This window comes from Ctenopharyngodon idella, chromosome 8, assembly GCF_019924925.1.
Source record: "Ctenopharyngodon idella isolate HZGC_01 chromosome 8, HZGC01, whole genome shotgun sequence".
NCBI classification, from domain to species: Eukaryota; Metazoa; Chordata; class Actinopteri; order Cypriniformes; family Xenocyprididae; genus Ctenopharyngodon; species Ctenopharyngodon idella.
The window spans coordinates 22,713,648-22,736,937 of record NC_067227.1 but is presented as its reverse complement, the minus strand read 5'-3'; the positions used below and the strand labels follow the sequence as shown (position 1 = coordinate 22,736,937).

The following is a 23,290-nucleotide window of genomic DNA, read 5'->3' as shown; positions in this document are numbered from 1 at the left end:
AAACAATACCGACCGCCAATGAAATCTCATAACCCAGCAAAACCGACCACCATTGAGATCTCGTAACCGAAGAAAACCGACCGTCATTGAGATCTCATAACCCACCAAAACCTACCAAAACCTACCATCACTGAGATCTTGTAACCCACTAAATTGACCGTATTTGAAATCTCGTAAAGAAAAAAAATGACTGACACTGAAAACCTACCATCGCTGAGATCTTGTAACCTTCCAAAACCTACCGTTACTAAAATCACGCAACCCACCAAAATTGACCGTATTTGAAATCTCGTAATAAAAAAATGACTGATATTGAAAACTTACCATCAATGAGATCACATAACCCACCAAAACTGACGGCCATTGAAATCTAGCAACGAAACAAAACCAACTGTTTTTGAAATCTCGTGATAAAAAAAATGACCGCCATTGAGATCTCGTGACCGAACAAAACCGACCATCATTGAAATCTCATAACCCAGCAAAACCTACCATCACTGAGATCACGTAACCCAACAAAACCGACCGTCGTTAAAAACTCGTAACGAAACAATACCGATCGTCTTTGAAATCTCATAACTCAGCAAAACATACCATCATTGAGAGCTCGAAACTCACCAAAACCTACTATCACTGAGATCACGTAACCCACCAAAATTGACCGTATTTGAAATCTTGTGATGAAAAAAAATGACTGACACTGAAAACCAACCGTCATTGAGATCTCGTAACCCACCAAAACCTACCGTCATTGAGATCTCGTAACCCACCAAAACCTACCGTTACTTAGATCATGTAACCCACCAAAACTGACCGTCATTGAGATCTCGTAACCAAAACCGTTTCGCAAAGGAACAGAACCGACCGCCTTTGAAAACTGTTAACAAAAGAAAACCGACCGTCTTTGAAATCTCGTAATGAAAAAACGACCGACACTGAAAACCTACCGTCATTGAGATCCCGCAACCCATCAAAACCGAACGCCATTCAAAACTCGTAACGAAACAAAACCGACTGTCTTTGCAATCTCATAAGCCAGCAAAACTGACCGCCATTGAGATCTCGTAACCCACCAAAACCTACCATCACTGAGATCACATAACCCACCAAAACTGACCGCCATTGAAATCTCGTAATAAAAAAAATACGACTGACACTGAAAACCTACCGTCACTGAGATCTCCTAACCCACCAAAATCTACCATCACTGCGATCACGTAACCCACCAAAATTGACCGTATTTGAAATCTCGTAATAAAAAAATGACTGATATTGAAAACTTACCATCAATGAGATCACATTACCCACCAAAACTGACCGCCATTGAAATCTCGTAACCCAGCAAAACCGACCGCCATTGAGATCTCGTAACCGCACAAAACCGACCATCATTGAAATCTAATAACCCAGCAAATCTATTTGTCATTGAGATCTCGCAACCCAGCAAAACCTACCATCACTAAGATCACGTACCCCACCAAAACCGACGGCCATTGAAAACTCGTAACGAAACAAAACCGACTGTTTTTGAAATCTCGTAATAAAAAAAAGACTGACACTGAAAACATACCATCATTGCGATCTCGCAACCCACCAAAACCGACTGCCATTGAAAACTCGTAATGAAACAATATCGACCGTCTTTGAAATCTCGAAACCCAGCAAAACCGACTGTCATTGAGATCTCGTAACCAAAACCGTTTCGCAAAGGAACAGAACCGACCGCCTTTGAAAACTGTTAACAAAAGAAAACCGACCGTCTTTGAAATCTCGTAATGAAAAAACGACCGACACTGAAAACCTACCGTCATTGAGATCCCGCAACCCACCAAAACCGAACGCCATTCAAAACTCGTAACGAAACAAAACCGACTGTCTTTGCAATCTCATAAGCCAGCAAAACTGACCGCCATTGAGATCTCGTAACCCACCAAAACCTACCATCACTGAGATCACATAACCCACCAAAACTGACCGCCATTGAAATCTCGTAATAAAAAAAATACGACTGACACTGAAAACCTACCGTCACTGAGATCTCCTAACCCACCAAAATCTACCATCACTGAGATCACGTAACCCACCAAAATTGACCGTATTTGAAATCTCGTAATAAAAAAATGACTGATATTGAAAACTTACCATCAATGAGATCACATAACCCACCAAAACTGACCGCCATTGAAATCTCGTAACCCAGCAAAACCGACCGCCATTGAGATCTCGTAACCGAACAAAACCGACCATCATTGAAATCTAATAACCCAGCAAATCTATTTGTCATTGAGATCTCGCAACCCAGCAAAACCTACCATCACTAAGATCACGTACCCCACCAAAACCGACGGCCATTGAAAACTCGTAACGAAACAAAACCGACTGTTTTTGAAATCTCGTAATAAAAAAAAGACTGACACTGAAAACATACCATCATTGCGATCTCGCAACCCACCAAAACCGACTGCCATTGAAAACTCGTAATGAAACAATATCGACCGTCTTTGAAATCTCGAAACCCAGCAAAACCAACTGTCATTGAGATCTCGTAACCAAAACTGTTTCGCAATGGAACAAAACCGAACGTCATTGAAAATTCGTAGCGAAACAATACCGACTGTCTTTAAAATCTCATAACCCAGCAAAACCTACCATCATTGAGATCTCATAACCCACCAAAACCTACCATCACTGATATCTTGTAACCCACCAAAACCTACTGTCAGTGAGATCTCATAACTCAGCAAAACCTACCATCACTGAGATCACGTAACCCAACAAAACCGACCGTCATTAAAAACTTGTGATGAAACAATACCGACCGTCTTTGAAATCTCATAACCCAGAAAAACATACCATCATTGAGATCTCGAAACTCACCAAAACCTACCATCACTGAGATCACGTAACCCACCAAAATTGACCGTATTTGAAATCTTGTGATGAAAAAAAATGACTGACACTGAAAACCAACCGTCATTGAGATCTCGTAACCCACCAAAATCTACCATCACTGAGATCACGTAACCCACCAAAATTGACCGTATTTGAAATCTCGTAATAAAAAAATGACTGATATTGAAAACTTACCATCAATGAGATCACATAACCCACCAAAACTGACGGCCATTGAAATCTAGTAACCCAGCAAAACCGACCGCCATTGAGATCTCGTAACCGAACAAAACCGACCATCATTGAAATCTAATAACCCAGCAAATCTGTTTGTCATTGAGATCTCGCAACCCTGCAAAACCTACCATCACTAAGATCACGTACCCCACCAAAACCGATGGCCATTGAAAACTCGTAACGAAACAAAACTGACCGTCTTTGAAATCTCGAAACCCAGCAAAACCGACTGTCATTGAGATCTCGTAACCAAAACCGTTTCGCAATAGAACAAAAGCGAACGTCATTGAAAACTCGTAGCGAAACAATACCGACTGTCTTTTAAATCTCATAACCCAGCAAAACCTACCATCATTGAGATCTCATAACCCACCAAAACCTACCATCACTGAGATCTTGTAACCCACCAAAACCTACCGTCACTGAGATCTCATAACTCAGCAAAACAGACCGTTATTGAGATTTCTTAACCCACCAAATCCTACCATCACTGAGATCACATAACCCACCAAATTGACCGTATTTGAAATCTCGTAATGAAAAAAAATGATTGATACTGAAAACCTACCATCGCTGAGATCTTGTAAACTTCCAAAACCTACCATTACTGAAATCACGCAACCCACCAAAATTGACCGTCTTTGAAATCTCGTAATGAAAACACTGACTTACACTGAAAACCTACCATCATTGAAGTTTCATAACCCGCCAAAACCTACCATCACTGAGATCACGTAACCCACCAAAACCGACCGCCATTGAAAACTCGTAACGAAACAAAACCAACTGTTTTTGAAATCTCGTAATAAAAAAACGACCGCCATTGAGATCTCGTATCCGAACAAAACCTACCATCACTGAGATCACGTAACCCAACAAAACCGACAGTCATTAAAAACTTGTAATGAAACAATACCGACCGTCATTGAAATCTCATAACCCAGCAAAACCGACCACCATTGAGATCTCGTAACCGAAGAAAACCGACCGTCATTGAGATCTCATAACCCACCAAAACCTACCAAAACCTACCATCACTGAGATCTTGTAACCCACTAAATTGACCGTATTTGAAATCTCGTAAAGAAAAAAAATGACTGACACTGAAAACCTACCATCGCTGAGATCTTGTAACCCAACAAAACCGACCGTCGTTAAAAACTCGTAACGAAACAATACCGATCGTCTTTGAAATCTCATAACTCAGCAAAACATACCATCATTGAGATCTCGAAACTCACCAAAACCTACCATCACTGAGATCACGTAACCCACCAAAATTGACCGTATTTGAAATCTTGTGATGAAAAAAAATGACTGACACTGAAAACCAACCGTCATTGAGATCTCGTAACCCACCAAAACCTACCGTCATTGAGATCTCGTAACCCACCAAAACTGACCGTCATTGAGATCTCGTAACCAAAACCGTTTCGCAAAGGAACAAAACCGACCGCCTTTGAAAACTGTTAACAAAAGAAAACCGACCGTCTTTGAAATCTTGTAATGAAAAAACGACCGACACTGAAAACCTACCGTCATTGAGATCCCGCAACCCACCAAAACCGAACGCCATTCAAAACTCGTAACGAAACAAAACCAACTGTTTTTGAAATCTCGTAATAAAAAAACGACCGCCATTGAGATCTCGTAACCGAACAAAACCTACCATCACTGAGATCACGTAACCCAACAAAACCGACAGTCGTTAAAAACTTGTAATGAAACAATACCGACCGTCATTGAAATCTCATAACCCAGCAAAACCGACCACCATTGAGATCTCGTAACCGAACAAAACCGACCGTCATTGAGATCTCATAACCCACCAAAACCTACCATCACTGAGATCTTGTAACCCACTAAATTGACCGTATTTGAAATCTCGTAAAGAAAAAAAATGACTGACACTGAAAACCTACCATCGCTGAGATCTTGTAACCTTCCAAAACCTACTGTTACTAAAATCACGCAACCCACCAAAATTGACCGTATTTGAAATCTTGTAATGAAAACACTGACTGACACTGAAAACCTATCATCACTGAAGTTTCGTAACCCGCCAAAACCTACCATCACTGAGATCACGTAGCCCACCAAAACCGACCGCCACTGAAAACTCGTAACGAAACAAAACCGACTGTTTTTGAAATCTCGTAATAAAAAAAATGACCACCATTGAGATCTCGTGACCGAACAAAACCGATCATCACTGAAATCTCATAACCCAGCAAAACCTACCATCACTGAGATCACGTAACCCAACAAAACCGACCGTCGTTAAAAACTCGTAACGAAACAATACCGATCGTCTTTGAAATCTCATAACTCAGCAAAACATACCATCATTGAGATCTCGAAACTCACCAAAACCTACCATCACTGAGATCACGTACCCCACCAAAACCGACGGCCATTGAAAACTCGTAACGAAACAAAACTGACCGTCTTTGAAATCTCGAAACCCAGCAAAACCGACTGTCATTGAGATCTCGTAACCAAAACCGTTTCGCAATAGAACAAAACCGAACGTCATTGAAAACTCGTAGCGAAACAATACCGACTGTCTTTAAAATCTCATAACCCAGCAAAACCTACCATCATTGAGATCTCATAACCCACCAAAACCTACCATCACTGATATCTTGTAACCCACCAAAACCTACCGTCAGTGAGATCTCATAACTCAGCAAAACCTACCATCACTGAGATCACGTAACCCAACAAAACCGACCGTCATTAAAAACTTGTGATGAAACAATACCGACCGTCTTTGAAATCTCATAACCCAGAAAAACATACCATCATTGAGATCTCGAAACTCACCAAAACCTACCATCACTGAGATCACGTAACCCACCAAAATTGACCGTATTTGAAATCTTGTGATGAAAAAAAATGACTGACACTGAAAACCAACCGTCATTGAGATCTCGTAACCCACCAAAACCTACCGTCATTGAGATCTCGTAACCCACCAAAACCTACCGTTACTTAGATCATGTAACCCACCAAAACTGACCGTCATTGAGATCTCGTAACCAAAACCGTTTCGCAAAGGAACAAAACCGACCGCCTTTGAAAACTGTTAACAAAAGAAAACCGACCGTCTTTGAAATCTCGTAATGAAAAAACGACCGACACTGAAAACCTACCGTCATTGAGATCCCGCAACCCACCAAAACCGAACGCCATTCAAAACTTGTAACGAAACAATACCGACCGTCTTTGCAATCTCATAAGCCAGCAAAACTGACCGCCATTGAGATCTCGTAACCCACCAAAACCTACCATCACTGAGATTACATAACCCACCAAAACTGACCGCCATTGAAATCTCGTAATAAAAAAAATACGACTGACACTGAAAACCTACCGTCACTGAGATCTCCGAACCCACCAAAATCTACCATCACTGAGATCACGTAACCCACCAAAATTGACCGTATTTGAAATCTCGTAATAAAAAAATGACTGATATTGAAAACTTACCATCAATGAGATCACATAACCCACCAAAACTGACCGCCATTGAAATCTCGTAACCCAGCAAAACCGACCGCCATTGAGATCTCGTAACCGAACAAAACCGACCATCATTGAAATCTAATAACCCAGCAAATCTATTTGTCATTGAGATCTCGCAACCCAGCAAAACCTACCATCACTAAGATCACGTACCCCACCAAAACCGACGGCCATTGAAAACTCGTAACGAAACAAAACCGACTGTTTTTGAAATCTCGTAATAAAAAAAAGACTGACACTGAAAACATACCATCATTGTGATCTCGCAACCCACCAAAACCGACTGCCATTGAAAACTCGTAATGAAACAATATTGACCGTCTTTGAAATCTCGAAACCCAGCAAAACCGACTGTCATTGAGATCTCGTAACCAAAACTGTTTCGCAATGGAACAAAACCGAACATCATTGAAAACTCGTAGCGAAACAATACCGACTGTCTTTAAAATCTCATAACCCAGCAAAACATACCATCATTGAGATCTCATAACCCACCAAAACCTACCATCACTGAGATCTTGTAACCCACCAAAACCTACCGTCACTGAGATCTCTTAACTCAGCAAAACAGACTGTTATTGAGATTTCTTAACCCACCAAATCCTACCATCACTGAGATCACGTAACCCACCAAATTGACCTTATTTGAAATCTCGTAATGAAATCACTGACTGACACTGAAAACCTACCATCACTGAGATCTTGTAACCTTCTAAAACCTACCATTACTGAAATCACGCAACCCACCAAAATTGACCGTTTTTGAAATCTCGTAATGCAAACACTGACTGACACTGAAAACCTACCATCATTGAAGTTTCATAACCCCCCAAAACCTACCATCAATGAGATCACGTAACCCACCAAAACCGACCGCCATTGAAAACTCGTAACGAAACAAAACCAACTGTTTTTGAAATCTCGTGATAAAAAAACTACCACCATTGAGATCTCGTAACCGAACAAAACCTACCGTCACTGAGATCACGTAACCCAACAAAACCGACCGTCATTAAAAACTTGTAATGAAACAATACCGACCGTCATTGAAATTTCATAACCCACCAAAACCTACCATCAATGATATCACATAACACACCAAAACCAACCGCCATTGAAAACTGGTAACGAAACAATACCGACCATCTTTGAAATCTCGTAACCAAAACTGTTTCGCAATGGAACAAAACTGAACGTCATTGAAAACTTGTAGCGAAACAATACCGACTGTCTTTAAAATCTCATAACCCAGCAAAACCTACCATCATTGAGATCTCATAACCCACCAAAACCTACCATCACTGAGATCTCATAACTCAGCAAAACAGACTGTCATTGAGATCTCTTAACCCACCAAATCCTAACATCACTGAGATCACATAACCCACCAAATTGACTGTATTTGAAATCTCGTAATGAAAAAAAATGATTGACACTGAAAACCTACCATCACTGAGATCTTGTAACCTTCCAAAACCTATCATTACTGAAATCACGCAACCCACCAAAATTGACCGTATTTGAAATCTCGTAATGAAAACACTGACTGACACTGAAAACCTACCATCATTGAAGTTTCATAACCCCCCAAAACCTACCATCAATGAGATCACGTAACCCACCAAAACCGACCGCCATTGAAAACTCGTAACGAAACAAAAGCAACTGTTTTTGAAATCTCGTAATAAAAAAACGACCGCCATTGAGATCTCGTAACCGAACAAAACCTACCATCACTGAGATCACGTAACCCAACAAAACCGACCGTCATTAAAAACTTGTAATGAAAAATACCGGCCGTCATTGAAATCTCAAAACCCACCAAAACCTACCATCAATGATATCACATAACACACCAAAACCGACCACCATTGAAAACTGGTAACGAAACAATACCGACCATCTTTGAAATCTCGTAACCAAAACCGTTTCGCAAAGGAACAAAACCGTCGTCATTGAAAACTTGTAACGAAACAATACCGATCGTCCTTGAAATCTCATAACCCAGCAAAACATACCATCATTGAGATCTCGAAACCCACCAAAACCTACCATCACTGAGATCACGTAACCCACCAAAATTGACCGTATTTGAAATCTTGTGATGAAAAAAATGACTGACACTGAAAACCAACCGTCATTGAGATCTCGTAACCCACCAAAACCTACCGTCATTGAGATCTCGTACCCCACCAAAATCTACCATCACTGAGATCACGTAACCCACCAAAATTGACCGTATTTGAAATCTCGTAATAAAAAAATGACTGATATTGAAAACTTACCATCAATGAGATCACATAACCCACCAAAACTGACCGCCATTGAAATCTCGTAACCCAGCAAAACCGACTGCCATCGAGATCTCGTAACCGAACAAAACCGACCATCATTGAAATCTAATAACCCAGCAAATCTATTTGTCATTGAGATCTCGCAACCCAGCAAAACCTACCATCACTAAGATCACGTACCCCACCAAAACCGATGGCCATTGAAAACTCGTAACGAAACAAAACCGACTGTTTTTGAAATCTCGTAATAAAAAAAGACTGACACTGAAAACATACCATCATTGCGATCTCGCAACCCACCAAAACCGAACGTCATTGAAAACTCGAAGCAAAACAATACAGACTGTCTTTAAAATCTCATAACCCAGCAAAACCTACCATCATTGAGATCTCATAACCCACCAAAACCTACCATCACTGAGATCTTGTAACCCACCAAAACCTACCATCACTGAGATCTCATAACTCAGCAAAACAGACTGTTATTGAGATTTCTTAACCCACCAAAACCTACCATCACTGAGATCACATAACCCACCAAATTGACCATGTTTGAAATCTCGTAATGAAATCACTGACTGACACTGAAAACCTACCATCACTGAGATCTTGTAACCTTCCAAAACCTATCATTACTGAAATCACGCAACCCACCAAAATTGACCATATTTGAAATCTCGTAATGAAAACACCGACTGACACTGAAAACCTACCATCATTGAAGTTTCATAACCCGCCAAAACCTACCATCAATGAGATCACGTAACCCACCAAATCCGACCGCCATTGAAAACTCGTAACGAAACAAAACCAACTGTTTTTGAAATCTCGTAATAAAAAAACAACCGCCATTGAGATCTCGTAACCGAACAAAACCGACCATCATTGAAATCTCGTAACCCAGCAAAACCTACCATCACTGAGATCACGTGACCCAACAAAACCGACCGTCATTAAAAACTTGTAACCCACCAAAACCTACCATCACTGAAATCACATAACCCACCAAAACTGACTGCCATTGAAATCTCGTAACAAAAAAAACGACTGACACTGAAAACCTACCGTCACTGAGATCTCGCAACCCACCAAAACCTACCATCACTAAGATCGCGTAACCCACCAAAACCGACGGCCATTGAAAACTCGTAACGAAACAAAACCGATTGTTTTTGAAATCTCGTAATAAAAAAAACGACTGACACTGAAAACATGCCATCATTGCGATCTTGCAACCCACCAAAACCGACCGCCATTCAAAACTCGTAACCCACCAAACCCTACCATCACTGAAATCACATAACCCACTAAAAAAAGGAACTGCCATTGAAATCTCGTGACAAAAAAAAACGAATGACACTGAAAACCTACCGTCACTGAGATCTCGCAACCCACCAAAACCTACCATCACTAAGATCACGTAACCCACCAAAACCGACGGCCATTGAAAACTCGTAACGAAACAAAACCGACTGTTTTTGAAATCTCGTAATAAAAAAAACGACTGACACTGAAAACATGCCATCATTGCGATCTTGCAACCCACCAAAACCGACTGCCATTGAAAACTCGTAATGAAACAATACAGACCGTCTTTGAAATCTCGAAACCCAGCAAAACCGACTGTCATTGAGATCTCGTAACCAAAACCGTTTCGCAATGGAACAAAACCGAACGTCATTGAAAACTCGTAGCGAAACAATACCGACTGTCTTTAAAATCTCATAACCCAGCAAAACCTACCATCATTGAGATCTCATAACCCACCAAAACCTACCATCACTGAGATCTTGTAACCCACCAAAACCTACCGTTACTAAAATCACGCAACCCACCAAAGTTGACCGTATTTGAAATCTTGTAATGAAAACACCGACTGACACTGAAAACCTATCATCACTGAAGTTTCGTAACCCGCCAAAACCTACCATCGCTGAGATCACGTAACCCACCAAAACCGACCGCCACTGAAAACTCGTAACGAAACAATACCGATCGTCTTTGAAATCTCATAACCCAGCAAAACATACCATCATTGAGATCTCATAACCCACCAAAACCTACCATCACTGAGATCTTGTAACCCAGCAAAACCTACCGTCACTGAGATCTCATAACTCAGCAAAACAGACCGTTATTGAGATTTCTTAGCCCACCAAATTCTACCATCACTGAGATCACATAACCCACCAAATTGACCGTATTTGAAATCTCGTAATGAAAAAAAATGACTGACACTGAAAACCTACCATCACTGAGATCGTGTAACCTTCCAAAACCTACCGTTACTAAAATCACGCAACCCACCAAAATTGACCGTATTTGAAATTTTGTAATGAAAACACTGACTGACACTGAAAACCTATTATCACTGAAGTTTCGTAACCCGCCAAAACCTACCATCACTGAGATCACGTAACCCACCAAAACCGACCGCCACTGAAAACTCGTAATGAAACAAAACCGACTGTTTTTGAAATCTCGTAATAAAAAAAACGACCGCCATTGAGATCTCGTAACCGAACAAAACCGACCATCTTTGAAATCTCGAAACCCAGCAAAACCGTCTGTCATTGAGATCTCGTAACCAAAACCGTTTCGCAATGGAACAAAACCGAACGTCATTGAAAACTCGTAGCGAAACAATACTGACTGTCTTTAAAATCTCATAACCCAGCAAAACCTACCATCATTGAGATCTCATAACCCACCAAAACCTACCATCACTGAGATCTTGTAACCCACCAAAACCTACCGTCACTGAGATCTCATAACTCAGCAAAACAGACCGTTATTGAGATCTCTTAACCGACCAAATCCTACCATCACTGAGATCACATAACCCACCAAATTGACCGTGTTTGAAATCTCGTAATGAAAAAAAATGACTGACACTGAAAACCTGCCATCGCTGAGATCTTGTAACCTTCCAAAACCTACCATTACTAAAACGTATTTGGAATACGTTTTTTTGAAATGCGTTTCACGTTTTAGTGAAATACGTATTTGAAATCTTGTAATGAAAACACTGACTGACACTGAAAACCTATCATCACTGAAGTTTATTGACCTGCCAAAACCTACCATCACTGAGATCACGTAACCCACCAAAACCGACCGCCACTGAAAACTCATAACGAAAGAAAACCGACTGTTTTTGAAATCTCATAATAAAAAAAACGACCGCCATTGAGATCTCGTAACCGAACAAAACCAACCATCACTGAGATCACATAACCCACCAAATTGACCGTATTTGAAATCACGTAATGAAATCACTGACTGACACTGAAAACCTACCATCACTGAGATCTTGTAACCTTCCAAAATCTACCATTACTAAAATCACGCAACCCACCAAAATTGACCGTATTTGAAATCTCGTAATGAAAACACTGACTGACACTGAAAACCTACCATCATTGAAGTTTCATAACCAACCAAAACCTACCATCACTGATATCTTGTAACCCACCAAAACCTACCGTCACTGAGATCTCATAACTCAGCAAAACAGACTGTTTTTGAGATCTCTTAACCCACCAAATCCTACCATCACTGAGATCACATAACCCACCAAATTGACCGTATTTGAAATCTCGTAATGAAAACACTGACTGACACTGAAAACCTACCATCACTGAAGTTTCATAACCCGCCAAAACCTACCATCACTGAGATCACGTAACCCACCAAAACCGACCGCCATTGAAAACTCGTAACAAAACAAAACCGACTGTTTTTGAAATCTCGTAATAAAAAACAACCGCCATTGAGATCTCGTAACCGAACAAAACCGACCATCATTGAAATCTCGTAACCCAGCAAAACCTACCATCACTGAGATCACGTAACCCAACAAAACCGACCGTCATTAAAAACTTGTAATGAAACAATACCGACTGTCATTGAAATCTCATAACCCAGCAAAACCTACCATCACTGATATCACGTAACCCACCAAAACCGACCGCCATTAAAAACTGGTAACGAAACAATACCGACCATCTTTGAAATCTTGTAACCAAAACCGTTTCGCAAAGGAACAAAACCGATCGTCATTGAAAACTTGTAACGAAACAATACCGATCGTCCTTGAAATCTCATAACCCAGCAAAACATACCATCATTGAGATCTCGAAACCCACCAAAACCTACCATCACTGAGATCACGTAACCCACCAAAATTGACCGTATTTGAAATCTCATAATGAAAAAAAATGACTGACACTGAAAACCTACCGTCATTGAGATCTCGTACTCCACCAAAACCTCCCATCACTGAGATCACGTAACCCACCAAAATTGACTGTATTTGAAATCTTGTAATAAAAAAAATGACTGCTATTGAAAACTTACCATCACTGAGATCACATAACCCACCAAAATTGACCATATTTGAAATCTTGTAATGAAAAAAAAAAAAAGATTAACACTGAAAACCTACCATTACTGAGTTCTCGTAACCCACCAAAACCTACCGTTACTTAGATCATGTAACCCACCAAAACTGACCGTCATTGAGATCTCGTAACCAAAACCGTTTCGCAAAGGAACAAAACCGACCGCCTTTGAAAACTGTTAACAAAAGAAAACCGACCGTCTTTGAAATCTCGTAATAAAAAAACTACGACACTGAAAACCTACCATCATTGAGATCCCGCAACCCACCAAAACCGAACGCCATTCAAAACTCGTAACGAAACAATACCGACCGTCTTTGCAATCTCATAACTCAGCAAAACTGACCGCCATTGAGATCTCGTAACCCACCAAAACCTACCATCACTGAGATCACATAACCCACCAAAACCGACCGCCATTGAAATCTCGTAACAAAAAAAAATACGACTGACACTGAAAACCTACCGTCACTGAGATCTCGTAACCCACCAAAATCTACCATCACTGAGATCACGTAACCCACCAAAACTAGCTGCCATTGAAAACTCGTAACCAGCAAAACCGACCACCATTGAGATCTCGTAACCGAACAAAACCGACCATCATTGAAATCTCATAACCCAGAAAATCTATTTGTCATTGAGATCTCGCAACCCACCAAAACCTACCATCACTAAGATCACGTAATCCACCAAAACCGACCGCCATTGAAAACTCGTAACAAAGCAAAACCGACTGTTTTTGAAATCTCGTAATAAAAAAAACGACTGACACTGAAAACATACCATCATTGCGAACTCGCAATCCACCAAAACCGACTGCCATTGAAAACTCGTAATGAAACAATACTGACCATCTTTGAAATCTCGAAACCCAGCAAAACCGACTGTCATTGAGATCTCGTAACCAAAACCGTTTCGCAATGGAACAAAACCGAACGTCATTGAAAACTCGTAGCGAAACAATACCGACTGTCTTTAAAATCTCATAACCCAGCAAAACCTACCATCATTGAGATCTCATAACCCACCAAAACCTACCATCACTGAGATCTTGTAACCCACCAAAACCTACCGTCACTGAGATCTCATAACTCAGCAAAACAGACCGTTATTGAGATTTCTTAACCCACCAAAACCTACCATCACTGAGATCACGTAACCCACCAAATTGACCGTATTTAAAATCTCATAATGAAAACACTGACTGACACTGAAAACCTACCATCACTGAAATTTCGTAACCCGGTTATGTCTTCGAAATCTCATAATCCAGCAAAACCTACTATCATTGAGATGTCGTAACCCACCGAAACCTACCATCACTTAGATCATGTAACCCACCAAAATTGACCGTATTTGAAATCTCTAAATGAAAAAAACACTGAAAACCTACCATCACTGAGATCTTGTAACCCCCAAAACCTACCGTTACTGACATCTCATAACCCAGCAAAACCGACTGTCATTGAGATTTCATAACCCACCAAAACTGACTGCGATTGAAAACTTGTAACTTAGTAAAACCTACCGTCTTTGAAATCTCGTAATGAAAAGGAAAAAACAATTGGCACTGAAAGCCATCACTGAGATTTTGTAACCCACCAAAACCTTCCATCACTGAGATCTCATAACCCAGCAAAAATGACATAATTGAGATCTCGTAACCAAAATCGTTTCGCAAAGGAACAAAACTGACCGTTTTTGAAATCTCGTAATAAAAAACCTACCATCACTAAGACCACGTAACCCAGTAAAACCTACCGTTACTGAGATCACGTAACCCACCAAAATTGACCGTATTTGAAGTTTCGTAATGAAAAAAAACGATTGACACTGAAAACCTACCATCATTGAGATTTCATAACCCACCAAAACCTACCGTTACTGAGATCATGTAACCCACCAAAATTGACCGTATTTGAAATTGCGTAATGAAAAAAGCGATTGACACTGAAAACCTACCATCACTTAGATCTCATAACCCACCAAAACCTACCATCACTGAGATCGCATAACCCAGCAAAAACGACTGTCATTGAGGTCTCGTAACCAAAACCGTTTCGCAAAGGAACACAACCGACCGTCATTAAAAACTCGTAACGAAACAATACCGACCGTCTTTGAAATCTCATAACCCAGCAAAACTGACCGCCATTGAAATCTCAAAACCAAGCAAATCCAACCGTCATTGAGATCTTGTAACCCACCAAAACCGACCGTCATTGAGATCTCATAGCCAACAGAAAACTATTTCACTGAAACCAAATGCTTTTGCATGCACACTGGAATATAACATTAACCTAAAAATATGCTTTATATAAAATGTGATTTTTTCAAAAAACATTCACTTTATCAACCAAAATACATTATGTTAAACCAATAAAACTACATTTAAGGGTTAGATACGTAGATCAGGTAAAACAGCTTACATCAAGACTCCAGTGCACAACTCCATAAAACAGCTAGATTAAAACAAAAATAAATCACCTACAGATAAATCCATGGCTTTGAATTCAAGGGAATTTTATTTATCTTGGCAAATAGGAAGACTAAGCGGCATGGCTGGGAATGCAGATTGAGATACAGCTCCAGTGGCATTTTGGCTGGGAAGTGTCCAAGATTAGAGTGATTCGCCAACTTTTCATCCTCATATGTTCTGTGTTTATGCTCCGCCCTCCAAGGGTCAGTAGTACAATGTTCTTGCGACACCTACAATTAGGTTACCATGTTGTGGCTGTCTGCTTCGTTTATCTAATTGCGTGCTATTGATGTTATGTTCAAAAACAAATGGCAGAAGCTGAGTAAAACTAGCATGTCATGAGGAATTTGCCTGAGATATGGTGAAGGGATGAGAGCGAGATACTGTACTATGAAGAAACTGCACTATAAAACTGACATTTAAAAAAAAAATAATAATAATTCAATAAGTCATGACAACATGTTTTTACATTACTTTAACTTATTGATATTTGAAATTTTATCGATATTTTAAATTTTATTAGTTATACAAAATTCAAAGTAAGTTGAAATGACTTTTTACAGTGTGGAGAGAAGCTTCAAATATTGCTAACACGTGCACTTTCCCCCCAAAACTAATGGTTAACTTGGGCGTTTTGGGGTGTGTGTCAAGAGGGATTGCTGTAATAGGCCAAAGTCTAATCACATTCACCCCATCCATAACAACTCTTGTCACTCATGTGCAGTTTCATAAGTTAATTCTTAATCACTAAAAATATTAGTCATCAAAATGTGCATATTTTAAAAGTATTATTATAGAATGCTGAAAATAAATTTAATTAGTCTTAATTTTATGAGCAAAACCTGTTTATAGTTTAGATTTCTTTCCTTTCTTGTGCATGTATTCCTAAAGATCTTGAAGTAATTCAATCTTCTTTTTACTCCCACTGTTTTTACTCCACCCAGAATTTTCTCTTATTTCTGTAATTTCAGCAATGCAGATGAAAATCCATATGCAAGTCTTTCATGCTTAGTGTTCTGTTTCTTTTAGAGGTAGGCCTATCTTTCTAGCATCAAAATCTGCTTCAAAATAAAAGGATAATTCAATCTATGTGACTTGATGTTATCCAATATATAGAGAGCATAAACATGTTTCTGTGTAGCTGGACACGTTTACTTTTAGACATATCAGCTTGGAATATGTAATAAGTTAAGATTTTGTAATTTTGTATATTTTATAAAAACCCCTCTTGTTTTAAAGTGTCATGACTCATGTGCACCTTTAATGCCAGGTCAGAAAGAAATGAAAACGTATTTTTAATTAAAAAATGTTGCCACACGATGGCGCAAAAACACTTCTAAAAAATGGACCCAAAAGAATGAATTAATATATTGTTCTAAACCTGTATCTTTCTTTCTTTCTCCTTGGACAGAAAGTTGTGATGAATATTTAGTCTATTTATATATAAATTTCTCAAGCTCTAGCACAGGCCCGGTTCAAGAATCAAATCATTGAGGGTGCTTCTGAAATTAGTAAGGCTGCTCTAGTAAAGTGCATGTAATGTGTAAGCAAACGGCTCCACCATAGCAAGAATAGCAATGTATATAGTGAAACATTTCAGATTATTTACAAGTCATTATTTTTACAAATAAATATTTTGATACAAAAATGTTAATATTTTGTATTGATCTAGGCTAGTCTGCATTTGCATTGTTTGTAATGCATAGATTTTGACATGTCATATTTTTGTCCCGTGACATGGTAATCAACTACGTCAATCATTGCATTTTCGAGAATATTTATATTTATTTAGACGTCACTTCCGAAACTTTGCAGCTTGTAATTGGCCGTCATGAAAAACAAAACTTTTATTCAATGGATTAGCCTATAGCCTCGGAGGCGTAGCCTCCCTTTTTTATAATCTCTAAAAAACTGCCATTCATCTAAGTTCATCGCAATCTCACAAATGTTCTTTATAATCAATGAAGTTGTCTACACTACACAATGAATCTCGTATTTACAGCGTCAAAGGCCACGTACACACCGCAGCTAAATTTGGTTGTCAGTTCACCTTTTAGTGCTTAATCGCATTCTGTACACACACAGTTCTGTAAAATACGGGAGTGACAACCACATTCTACAACCGAATTAACTCCCGAAAAATACAGGTAGTGACAATCGCATTTACAGAAATTCTATGCAGTGTGTATGGAACTGAACTGAACAACTAGTTGTTATTGACGTTTTTTAACGTTCATTGGACACTTGTTTCTCTTACCAAGCACAAAGTTTCACTTGTTTCACTTGTTTCGCTTACCAAACACAAAGTCCATAAAATAAACTGTTAAAAGGATTTGATGATCACTAGTGATAGTATTTTATTCTGTGTTGTCATCATTCAGGTTGGATTTTAGCTTTAATGTACTTTTTTTTTTTTTTAACAAAGCAGTTGATATTGCCATAGAAACTAGAGGACTGCCGAGTCGCTTTCACCCCAAAATGTTGGAAGTGTAGGGCTGCTGCTGGGTGCTGGTGTTGCAATGGAACGTTCTATTGAGTTTCACTTCTTGTCAGTATAAGTTCTTTGACAGCGCACGGAACTCATTGCTGAACAAAAACTCTAGTGTTGAGTGGATTTTGACTAAATTAAACACCTCTGATTGGCCAATGCGTTCCAGAGATCAAAAAACATGTCTGTGATTGGCTACATTGCACACTGCTGCAAAAACACATTGTAAATAGATACACTTGATGTGCTCCAGAGTGCAAACACAAATACGCACTTATACAAGCATTTGTCAATCTGTTTAGTCAATATGATATTATTACAGTATCAACAGAGGGTACTCTTGCTTTTGTTTGATGGTGCTTATAGCACCCTCAAGCACCCCTGTAGAACCGGGTCTGCTCTATCATCAAAGGATGTTAGGCTACTTGTTGGGGACTATAGGGGATTCTTACTTATCAGATACACATTAAATCGCATCATCTCAGAAATGATAAACATATCCAGGCAGCTTCCTAAAACCATTATGGAGATTCATCTGAAATGACTTTGTGTTGCATATCCTCTCCTCAAACATTAAAGAGTGCTTGGAGTTGACCTTCTCAGTGAGGTCATAGTTTGAGTGTGCAGTCTGGATTTTAAAAGGGTGGGTTCTTGTTGGTTCTGTGTTGTATTTCAGAGGAAAAGTACAATATTGAGATGCATACACCACCCTTTGATAATGATACACTCACTGACACACCTTTACATCATATTACACCGCACAGATTTATTCTTAGGGAAATCACAAACTCAAATCTCAGATAGCCTATTATTACCATATTTAACTTGTCTTTGTATCGCAGTCTGTTTAAGTGTTAGATCATCCACCACAGCCCCATCAAACTCCAAAGAGAAGTAAACATAGAACGGTTGTGGTTTGGAATAACCAATATAATGGTTCTAGTGAGGCCAGTGGGTTTTTCCTGCTAAGGGCTCCCAGCAAGACTTCACTCAAAATCTGGTTTGAATTTAAAGAGGCATGTGGTTTCGGATTATAGAAGCTACACAGATAAGAACCAAAAGGTCTGTATAAAAAGGTCTGTTCCTGAGATTGTTCTCCATGTTATACTATTAATGGAATACTTCATATTCACTTCTATTTCTAAGAGACAAGCAATGTTTGTGCTAGATTTGGTAACAATAAAGATGTATTTTCTAACAAAACAAAGAAATCCACATTGTATATATCTCTACCTTGAAGGATTGTAATTTTTGTTTGTTAAAGTTCTTAATAGGAGATAACAAGAAAAGAAATATCACGAAAAAGAAGTAGCACATTGCTCCATGATTTTGATATAATTGTATAATTTGATGTAACTTGAATGAAAAATTATAAATTGATTATAGTGCATTCATCTTAATGAGCCTCAGAATTTTTCTAAATATGAATAAAAATAAACCCTTTCATTTGACCTAAGTAGGTATACTTCACAATAAGGTCCTATTAGTTATTGTTAGTTAATGAATTAACTAATGAGCTGTTTAGCCAATAGAATTAAATGAACGATACATTTGTTACAGTATTTGTTAATCTTTGTTAATGTTATATACTGTGTGTATTTAGACTAAACAACTGATGTTTACTGATGTTAATCTAATTGGCAAAAAATCCTAGCATCATCCCATTGGCTTTTACAATAACTTGTGGTCAGATTTTGATCAGGTGAGGTAATGGGATGCAAGTTGTGACTTTCTGTTTTCCTCTCCTGGGATCATTGGGGAAATTCTCTGCTATGAGCTCATCCCCATCTATGCAGGTGAACTTTCTTGGAGTTAACCCATACACCCATGACCTTTGCATCTAAAAATAACCATATCATATATCTATGTGCGTGCAGGACATGCATCATACATGTGGGCATATGAGTAAGTGAATACGTTTCCCAGCTTTCTTTAACTAAGATGATAATGTTGTGCTTAAACATTGTAGGTTGATGCAGTGACAAAGCTATGAACCCTCCATGAGGCTTAGCAGGGGAGGGAAAAACAACATCTGAAGCTCATGGTGGGGCTTTAAAAGTAAGTGAAGCCTCATTAGTTTTTTGTGCTCTCCTGCACCTGCATCTTTGGTACAACCACATGCAGAGTTAAAAATTCAAACACTAACTTGGACATACATAAGCATGTATCATAACATAGACAAATTTATCATATTTATGTTTATTGTATTGTGCTGCAACCTCTTGATCATAGAAGCTAGTTGTAATTGTGCCAAAGCTCTAATAGTTATGGTATTTTAGTCATTACAGAAACAGACAAAAACCATATAGAATGTGCAAAGATCTGTGGTGCTTTCAATGCTTCTGTAAACAGAATTCAAAAAGCCAGAGTTGACTAAAAGAAGAGCTCAATTCTTTTTGTAGTTAGTAGTCATGAATGGTCAGATTTTGCATGAAATTCATTTGTAAAATTAAGTATGTTAGAAAATATAGTGAATGGATGCAGAGTTTGATTTAAGAGTGGGTTCTTCAAAGTCAGAGCGATATCTCCCCGTTATCTTTTGAAAGAGGTTTCCTTTCGACTTGGGCTCTCAACATTGCATGCTAAGGACATGGGGTATCCCACTCCTTCCTCAAATACTGAAGCCTAAATGCATCACGCCAGTAAAAAAGTCTAGGCAATGGCGTTTGAGCACACAAGTGAGGGGCGGAGCCATCCACTATATAGCTGAGCGCTCATTGCCATTGGTCAGAATTACTTCTCACTCGTTGCTATCGAGCCAAGAAAGGAAAGGCTGAGGCAGCCATGTGCAGTAGGCCCCTTAGATGTCCACACCCTGATGCAGCTCCAGTGTGCTCATCACTGGAGGTCTCTGGTATCTTACGCTGAGAGCAGCTTTTGCCCTTTTGATGAAGCCTGTGACCTGGTCTCTTTTGGCACCACTGGTGAGGACAATGTTGATGATGAGGATGTCATGTCAACTGCGACTTCAGACTCCAGCAACTGGTCTTGTCAAGAGTCTGAGGCATTTCAAAGCGAGCTGATTGAAAACAGCTGTTGATGAGGAGCTGTTGGGGACTTGGGCCTTGACTGGTCACTTCTGGAGCAGCCAGTGAGGAACAGAATTGATATGTGGTTTCTACAGCAGGGCTGCTGTGTTGTCATACCCCCTCAATTCTTCCCAAATGTCCACAACGAGATCTCGCCCTTTATTTGTCTGAGCCCAGACTGCAGGACTGCATCTGCTCTCTTCTGTTGACGGAGCTGACTGTTTGGGATACACCAAACTGCCGTCCGTTGAGGAGGCTGTTGCAGCTCACCTGTACCCATCCACTTGTGGGTGGAAGTCATTGTCATAATTTTTCTCAAAGCCATGCCACGCTGCTGTCCACATTGCAGAGAAAGAGTACATGCCAGCTGGTCAGGTAGCATCTCTTCTAGCAAAACAGGCAATAGAAGTGGTGCCGCCAGAGCACAAAGAAAGTCGCTATTTTCTAGGCCACTGAATCGCACACTGGCAAAGCACCCATTCAAAAATCATTAGTTTGAAGCGACAAGACGGACAGTGGTCTTCACCCCATTTTGGATCTGAGACCATTCATTTTGACCCATTCAAAATTATTAGTGTGAAGCAAATCCTTGTGCATATTCAATCAGGGGACTGGTTTGTGTCTGTGGATTTGAAAGACATGTGTTTTTATATCCAGATAGGCCCTCGTCACAGGCACTTTTTGAGATTTGCGTTCAAAGACACTGCGTATCAGTTAAAAGTCCTTCCTTTCGGGCTGGCTTTGGCTCCAAGAACTTTTACAAAGTGTGTGAATGTAGTTCTTTCTCCTCTCAGGCAGAGTGGAATGCACATTCTGAACTACTTGGACAATTGGCTTATCATAGCCCAGTCTCAAGATGTGCTAGAAAGCCACAGGGAACAGCTTCTGGAGCATTTGCAGTGCCTAGAGCTGTCTACCATGGAAGAGCATGCTCCATCCCTCGTAGAGCATCGCATTCTTGTGTATGATCCTAGACTCGCGTTTGATGCGAGCACACCTGTCTCAGGACCGTGTACAATTGCTACTCGCTACCCATATTCAGGCTGGGGAAATAGGTTTCTTTGAAGTGCTTTCAGAGGTTACTGGGACTGATGGCAGCTGCAGCAGTAGTGTGCTGGCTTGGACTCCTGCATATGAGACCACTTCAGCTTTGGCTGAAAAGCCTTTGTGCCACTGTCTGTGTGGTGCAGAGGACAGATGCACATTTTAATGACTTGTGGCTGTATCGGCACAATGACTCTTTGGCTTGACAAGACCATGTAAAGTCGTAATGACAGATGTGTCGTTGATGGGCTGGGGGGCCCTTAACAAAGGCAGGCTGGCTTGCGGCATTTGGGCAAGTGTGCAGTCAAAGTGAAACATAAACTGCCTAGAGCTGAAGGCAATATCTTTAGCTTTGCAGCACTTCCTTTTGTTTGTGAAGGACAGTCATGTCCTGGTTTACATGGACACTTCAAAGGCTTGTGGAACATTTCCTTTTGTGACTGAACAGGAACCTCCTATCGATACAGGTAGTCCATGTTCCTGGCTGTCTGAATTGCGGTGCAGACATGCTGTCCAAGGGTGGCACAGTTCACAGAGAATGGAGGCTACATCCTCAGACAGCCAAGATGATTTGGAGCCAGTTTGGAAAAGCTGAGGTCGATTTTTTCGCCTCGGAGGAAAACGTGCTTTGCCCGCTGTTGTTTTCACTGACTAGTACTCCCATAAAAGGGAATGCGTTGTCAAGTCACTGGCCAAAGAAGTGCAAATATGCCTTTCCCCCAGTCAAGATCATGCTGCTGGTGTTGCACATGATCAGGGAGGAACAGGAGACCATGTTGCTGGTCGTGCCAGACTGGCCCAACCAGCTGTGGTCTCCAGAACTGGTGGAACTTCTAGTGGCTCCCCCATGACCGATTCTGTAACTGAGGGACCTGCTGTCTTAACGGATGGGC

General features: G+C 40.0%; 1 protein-coding gene and 1 long non-coding RNA gene across 3 annotated transcripts in view; one reads left to right on the top strand and one right to left on the bottom strand.

Annotated features, from left to right (window-relative positions):
* The window catches only part of LOC127517041 (uncharacterized), a 34,700-nt gene extending 14,911 nt beyond the window's left edge, over window positions 1-19,789 (bottom strand). Inside the window, exons 1-3 of one of the 2 annotated variants that reach the window (XR_007931175.1) lie at window positions 13,731-19,789; window positions 5,503-6,416; window positions 1,383-2,308 (exon numbers count right to left, since the gene is read on the bottom strand). This is a non-coding gene — a long non-coding RNA (uncharacterized LOC127517041). The remainder of the gene's footprint in view (window positions 1-1,382; window positions 2,309-5,502; window positions 6,417-13,730) is intronic. The other variant, XR_007931176.1, reaches the window with a different exon arrangement.
* Window positions 1-23,290, top strand: part of mmp11a (matrix metallopeptidase 11a) — a 59,987-nt gene that overhangs the window by 13,939 nt on the left and 22,758 nt on the right. Inside the window, exon 2 of the mRNA XM_051902098.1 lies at window positions 20,294-20,382. The gene's annotated coding sequence lies outside the window, so the exon portion shown is untranslated. The remainder of the gene's footprint in view (window positions 1-20,293; window positions 20,383-23,290) is intronic.